This window comes from Chelmon rostratus, chromosome 11 (assembly GCF_017976325.1).
Source record: "Chelmon rostratus isolate fCheRos1 chromosome 11, fCheRos1.pri, whole genome shotgun sequence".
Lineage (NCBI taxonomy): Eukaryota > Metazoa > Chordata > Actinopteri > Chaetodontiformes > Chaetodontidae > Chelmon > Chelmon rostratus.
In genome coordinates, this window is record NC_055668.1 from 11,059,517 (window position 1) to 11,067,413 (window position 7,897).

The following is a 7,897-nucleotide window of genomic DNA, read 5'->3' on the forward strand; positions in this document are numbered from 1 at the left end:
GTGCTTCATTTTATAACCGTGAAGTTGTCTGTGTAGCCAAAAACAATTAAAAAACACATTAACAAGCCAAGCCATTGCATTGGCATCACCCTGCTGCCATAAATAGCACTCACTCAAACACCAAATGTATTATTTTACTTTCATCTAACCTTTATTTACACAGAGTAGGTTGGCTGAGCGTACACGCTGTTATGTAGCAACACCCTGGTAACAGTTCAATGAATTTAATTAGGTCAGACAGACAGATTCACATTTACAATTGAAATCAGACGACGTGCAGCGTGCAGGCTCAGTGAGAGCAGGAAGAGCAGGTCGAGCAGGGTGAATGAAAATGTTCTTGAAGGGTTCTGATTTTTGGTTGAAATGGCAGCCTATTCCATGAGACACTGACAGCAAAATCTCTCCTAAATCACTTCTGGCATGAGGTCGCCGGAGACCAATCACTGGAGCGTGTTAAGTATGAGCTGTAGTTCCAGAGCAGCGAAGATGAGATCCAGGATGGCAATTTTCCAATAAGGACTTTGGAGATAAATAAGTACCAGTGGTTATTACTTCTCACGAACAGGGAAGGCCAACCGAATGTATCATATAGATGAAGTGGTGGGTGTTGTAATTTATCTCCAGTTACAGATTTGAGGGCAGAATGGTAAATTGAGTCTGGAGACCTCAGAGTGGAGGTGGTGGCATGTTGATATATGACATCCCCTCAGTGCAGAGGAGAACTAATAGTGATACTGAGAACTGATGGAGTACTATTTGAAGATTGACTTCTTGAAGTCGCGTAAAGGAGAGCTGTAATTTCTCAACAGCTGATTGGACAAGGCAAGCTGATTTGTATAGCACCTCTCGACAACAAGGCAATCAACAGTGTTTTGCATAAAAGGCATTAGAAAGGCAGTATTAAAAGACACATGTAGGATTTAAGAGTAAAAGAAAACAGAAAATACAAAAAAGCATCAGCGATAAAACATGAGAATAAAAATCATAGCGCAGCACCAGAAAATACTTCCAAATTCCGTGTAATTAAAGCCAGTGGCAAACAGAAAAGTCTTAAACGTGGGATGACTCATTTTGGAGAAAGATTGTTGATATTACACATTAGCATGCCAGATTTACCGTCCCTCTCACTCCCCCCCATTTCCCTTTCCCCTTGAAGGCCACCTGTTGCTGATTGGCTGGAACAGTGTTGTGTGGCTCTGAGCCACTTTGTGTGTTTCCCATTTACAGAGCCAGGTACATAAACTGGGTTTTTGTTTCAGCGCACACACAGAAGGGACAGCTAGTGGACCGTGAGGAGATATTCGCTGAATTTGAAATTCAGTGAACATCAACAATCTTTCTCCAGAATGACTCATCCCACCGTTGAGCCTCAATTTTAAAGGACCGAGAGTTGGACCAGAAGTTTTCTGGGGGTTTGTTCCGCATATGTGGTGCATATAAACTGAAAGCTGCTTCTCCCTGTTAGTTCTGAGTCTGTGGACAGCAAGTAGACCTGTCCCAGAGGATCTGAGAGGATGGATGGCTCATAACAGAGCAGTAGATCAGAAATGTAGTTTGGCCCTGAACCATTCAGTGCTTTAAAAATCAATATTATAGTATTTAAAGTCCTTTCTTTGACACGCAGATCCGAGAACTAGGGTGATGTGATCCAGTCTCCTGGTCTAAGTGAGAAATCAGCCACAGCTGTCTGGTGGACTTTTTAGAGAGATCAGTAAAGACAGCATTACATTAGTCAAGCCTACTGAAGATAAGCACGTGGACAAGGTTTTCTAAATCCTGCTGAGATATGCTGCTAATTCTTGATATATTATTACAGTGATAGTGGCTGATTTTGTAGTTGTCTTACTAGAGTAGCTATAATGTAGGCCTGACTCCATCACCACACCAAGAACTCTGGCTTGGTTTGTTGTCTTTAACGTTAGCGACTGAAGCAGAGCACTGGCTTTTATTTGTTCTTGCTTGGCTCCACTGACAATTAGTTCAGTTTTTTAGCTTTGTTTAATTGAAGAGAATTTTGGCACAATCACTGATTTGTTCAATGCACCCACTCAGTGCTTGTATGCAACCATCGTCCCCTGATGATATCATTATATAAATCTGTGTGTCATCTGCACAATCATGGTTTGATTACGTTGATGCTTTTCATATTCGGAGCTGGTGGGAGCGTGTCCATGTTGATCAGAGGAGGCCCAAGAATGGTGCCTTGGGGATTTTTGACAGGCAGGACAACTTGGATATTGGACAATAGTTATTAGGTTCACTTCAATCTCCTCCTTTGTGCATGGCCATGTGAGCCGAATTCCAGACACGACTGTGAAAGATAGAATGAAGAGGTTAGAACATATGTAATGTAGACAGCTGAAGAAAGCATGTGCACTAAAAAGATGCATAATGAACAAAGAACCGGAGGTGACCATGTGCATGTGGTTGCTATGTGGAGGAGGGACCCTGTCGTGTCAAATAAATAGCCAGCTGCAGAAAAGCGTTTATTGTGAACTGAACAGATCTCATTTTGACTGTCAGAGTTAATGCCTGGAGGGGTTTTTTTTTATCACAATTGACTGTCTTCCAGGATCTAGCCAGGTCTGAGTAGGAGCTGGTAAGTAGGTGTGGGTCGAGTGGTATCCTGACCTTCTCACTCTGAAAGCCTTCGTGCATTTAGTCTTATAGGAGCCTAAAAGCTGACCAGCGGGCTGGGTCCTGTGCATGTCTGGCTTTTGCCCAGGCAGGAGCTAAGGCTTTTATTCTGAACTTTTAATGGCTGCCTGTTTATTTACTATGGCAACAAAGGTCTCAGAGGAATGGGTTGAAGCCAGATTTACATAAGAAAAGCCAGTACAGATCATGCTTTGTTTAGGTTTTTTATGTGTCTTTTGTTAAGCATTCAGAGTTGTGATGTAGTCAGTCTTGAGTTTAGGACACAAGCTATTGTCACTGATACCTGGGTCCAGTATCAAGAGGCTATATTTTATCATCTCTGTTGGACAGAATCAAAGCTGTGAGGGTGGATCTTGAAGGGTCTTTCATAAGCTGAAGTAGTTACACATATCTTTCAGCTGGTCGCATACATTAGCCAGCCAATTCAAATTCAAACTGTGAGACCCGAGGTAGATGAGTTTTGATATGTGCTTCAAGACAACATCCATTTTAGGGGATAAAAATTGGTAGAGATAAAGTGACTTTGGGGAGACAAGACGTTAAATGTAAGATGAGAGTGCTGGGTGATGGTGTGAGAAGAACTTAGATCCTTCAGTGTGTGATTTTGTTGGACCATTTGCTGGCAGCGCATCAAGCTGCCAACTCAACAATGATACCTTCTAAAGCTGATAAAGCAAACACAGAGAGCAACATTAGCACAATGTTTGATTTTGACCATGTGATGTAAGTCCAGTATTCACTCTCTTTTAGCCCTGTTTTGGTCTGAGAAAATGTCTCATGCTCTTTTTTTGCCATGTTCACCAGAGCGTTGTCGAGAGCCTCTGCAAACTGCTGCCTGCAGCGGACGGAAACAGTGCTGATAAGAGCGGAGAGAGAGAAACTTAACAGTCCAGTTGTGAGCTGTAAAGACTAAAACAATGAGCTGACAGATGCTGAAAGGCTCTGTAGCACTAATGGGACCTGCAGAGAGTGCTTTTGTCATTACTAGGGACTCCTCTTACATTATACAAAGCTGTTTGATCGGTTGTTAATTTCAAAATATTGACTACTGCAGCTGTAAGTAAAAGTACAGAATTTATAGCAGCACTCATTATGCGGACAGTGTTGTATTGTTGGATTACTGGTACCAATGCATTGTATATGTGTAAGCAGTATTTTAAAGGCATAGCTGGTTGAGGTGAAGTTATTTTGATAGCACATGAATGAATACCACATTTTGGGCACAATTTAGGCTTTAAAAACATTGATTTGAAATCTTAATGTGCGATGTAACTTGAAACTCTAACTGCCAAATAAATGAGGTGGAGTGAAAAGTATGATAAATACCCCTGAAATGTGGGGAAGTACAAATACAAAGCAGCGAAATATGGAAATACTCATGAAGCACAAGTACCTTAAAACTGTCCTTGAGTAAATGCAGGGAGCGTTAGTCTGATGTGGTACTTTAACATAATTATTAAGTTGTTTAGTTTGCCGCCGTTAGCCACAACAATGCAGGTTGAGTTTGTATAGGCAGCGGAGCCTCAGCTTCGCTGCAGCACCTTCTGTGCCCAGGGACCCAAGGCCAGAGCTCCTCCTCCTCCTCCTCCTCCTCCTCCTCTTCTCCACTACACTGAGGAGACCTCACTCTCACTTTGTTCTCTCTCTCACAACACTGTTCATGGTGTTTGCTTTCACCGTCCGTACACATCCATCTTTCTCTAGGTCCTGCGTTGTTGTTCCCTCTAGATTTCTTTGCAATGCTTTTCAGTAACAGTGAAATGAGCGCAGAAGTTTTGCCAGTTCTTAAGCTCTTATAAATTAGCTCAATATATCTTACTGCTCTGCCATAATGCTACGCATCCCATCAGCACACGGAGGGAAAATGGGAATCTGGAAGTTATTACCAAACGATTGCATCTCAGAAATGAAAATGCAATTGTGAGAAAAGAGGGTGGAAGTGAAATGCTCACTGTTCTGTAATTCCCCACCCATTAACCTAAATGTAGGTAAGTATGAGTCAAAGTAAATTTAGGAAAACACTCCTATTACTAGTCCTTCCTTTGATTTTATGTGCTGTCTCATTTTTATTTGAAGTTCAGAACTCAACCTTGCATTTCAGACCTGCAATTTGGGGACATTTTGCTTGTGTTCAGGTCCAACAGTTCAAATACACATCTGGGAATAAGTTTTAGCCCACTGGATTGACTGAGGCCTGATTACATCACTGTGACAAGCAAGGTTACATAAAGCTGGCAGTGTTTGACCTTCGCTAAACATGAGCAACCAGCAGGCAATTAATGGGGTTCTCACAGCCTGCCATCCTCCAACAGTCCTGCAGGCAACAAAGGAAGCACACAAGATTCCCTCTGTTCATCCTTCCGCTTAGGATATTGGCTAAGCACACAAACAAAGCTTTGGCAGGTCTACATTTTGAGCAGCATGATCGGATTTTGTAATCTTTGTGAAAATAATACCAAGGTGTTCCCCTGGTGCTGTTATGATCACAAGCATACTATCACCCAGGAAATATTCAGTTGTGTTGAATTTACAAATCACGTATCAACAGATCCCACCCACGGAGGTCACATGTTAACCTTTGAGAGGAGTACAAGTCAAACACTGGTTATCTCACTTTGATGCAACGCCTGGTCTGAGCCAAGGTATGTTAGCCATTTTTATATGAAAACTCGAAATGGATGCTTTGAAAGCAAACATGTAGTATCCTGGAAACAAGTACTCATCTTTGCAACTTCTTTTTGGTTGTTACATACAAGATTGTGTAGACATTATGTACTATCAGGTTACAATGCACACTTTTCTGATGCCTGTGCTCCAGATCACCGTAAAAGTTACCTTCTTGTCATATCAGTCCCAGTTTGTTGAAAGTGTTGCATTACAAGTGGGCAGCATTAGTGTGCCGATAGTTAAAATTTCCTTCAAAGCCAGAAAGTCAAAGTAGAAGTCCTGCAGTGTTGCGATTTGATGATTAATGGTGTGTACAAATCAGCTTGAATGTTTTCCCCAGTTTTCTTGCTCCCCTGTTGACTTCTCAATTGCCTCACCAAACCTATGAGAACAAATTACGGATCTCTGTTGTGTAAAAAGAGGCCTGTTGAGTGACTCCAGTGTTATTGTAAATTGCTACCTGCAACGATCCATCTCAGTATGAGAGGAAATGCTCTGCACATCCTGTATTAGAAGTAAGATCAGGACTTTGACGCAGGATTTTAAGGCAGAACGTTTTGGTGATACTCCGAAGCAGAGGGATGTGGCATCATCATGCTGTCATTTTATGCATGAATCAAGAAGACTCAAGGACAGACTGAAGTAATGAAATGGCACCACTGCACACTTCAGTGCTTTTGTCATGAAACGTGTAAAAACTGACATTAGTTCACACATAAACTTTTATTATTTTGCTAGTGAAGATCTATTTCTGTACAAGAACTCAGCTTTCCATTGCTTTCCACAGCCCAGACGCTCTGATGTGGCTCAATACATCAGCTAAAAAACAATAAACTGTATCATCAGGTCAAGTGAACATGGATGGTAGGAAGACACATTTGGACTAAAGTTTGCAGAAAGAAAACAAGCTAGGGCACACAAGTGTTTAAATTTAGGGAAGAGACAAAAACAAATGAAGTCAGTGACAGTGAAATTTAACTGACCTGTGTTTGGCAATGGAAACACTACAATATTTTGACAGTGAAAATTACTATGGTGAGAACTCTTGAAGGCAATGTCTGAAACTGCAATCTTTCTTTTTTAGGCAGCATCACTGAACAATTGTCTGCAGCCATGCTAGCAGCTCTGTGTGGCTCAGTGGCTGTGTCTATAGCACAGTGGTGCCTTTGGCTAAATACTAATGTGCTGATATGCTGGTGCAGGTATAATGTTCATCTTAGTTTGGCATGTTTGCATGCTAACATTTGCTAAGAACACAAAGCACAGGGATGTCTTTATTTTTGCAGCATAAAGAAAAGTATTGGGCACATTGAAGTTTTGAGCCAATGAACATGAATCCATGAGCCAAATTTCATGGCAATCCATTCAATAGTTGTTGAGACATTTCACCTAAAACCAAAGCGATGGAGCAACTGGTCAACACTGCATCATCCCCAAAACCACAATGCTAGCATGGCTAAATACTACCTTTGAAAAGCTTGCTCCTGTTCGAGGGAGGCCTCAAAGCATCCGGCTGCAACAAGGGTCCTGCCTGGAGACCTAGTCCCCCTTAACAAATATACATGAACTTACAATTTTAGACATAAGGTGCTATATGAAAGAAAAAATGGATTTATTGATTTGTTTTGACAAGACTGCCAGTTATTGGGCCTGCAGACCTCTGTAACATTTTGAAAGAAGCACTCGCAAGCTGGGGGCTACCAATGATGATGTTTAAACTCACCTCCAGAGTAGGCTACAGCCACTTTGACTTTGGAGAAATACAGATTCATTTGAAGCCATAACCACAAGCAAACTAACACCAGTAACTACTGCAGAAGTGAGGAGCCCACTGAACAAGCAGTGACAACAGTTACATCCCAAAGAAAATGCTGCTTCTCTCCAGATATTTAAAATACGAACTGTACATTATAGTGCAATTGTCATGAAAACAGAGCCGTCAGTCCATTTGGGAGATTATGCAAGGACATTTTACAATGCCAACCATTCTGGCCAAATTTGTTTCATTGGCATGACTCAGCATTTGGCAAGATCAACTTAAGGGGGCTATTTGAAGTAAATCTTAACTAAGAAAAACATTTCCACCTAACCCCTTATTTTCATCATTCCCAAAACTATTGTATTTTACAGATGATGTGAGATTTGCATGTTACATGTGTCACTTTCTCCAGTTCTCAGTACGTGAAACATTTCAGGTGCCAGATTTCCTTTTTGGATTCTGCTCCTGAGTCACACTGAACCCGTTTTTTTTCTTTTTTTTTTTATTAAAAACACATAAACCTCCATGGTGAAGTCACAGTTTGGAGTAGAGAGCTGGAAACTGTAGTTGTTTATCAACCTAACTGACATCCATCACCTTCATTTCATGGCTTCTCCAGATCTCTGGTATTCGTAGCATTAATCGAGGAGTCCACGTTCATGTGTGGGTCTCTGCTGCCTGCTAGGTAAGCTTTGGCTCACGGTGCGATCCAAACGACCCAGAAAGTTTTCAAAAATATCTTTAAAGTGACGGAGACTTGAACTGTGCAAATTGTGTTATGAGCGAGATATGCGAGCAGAGAGTTCTTGACTC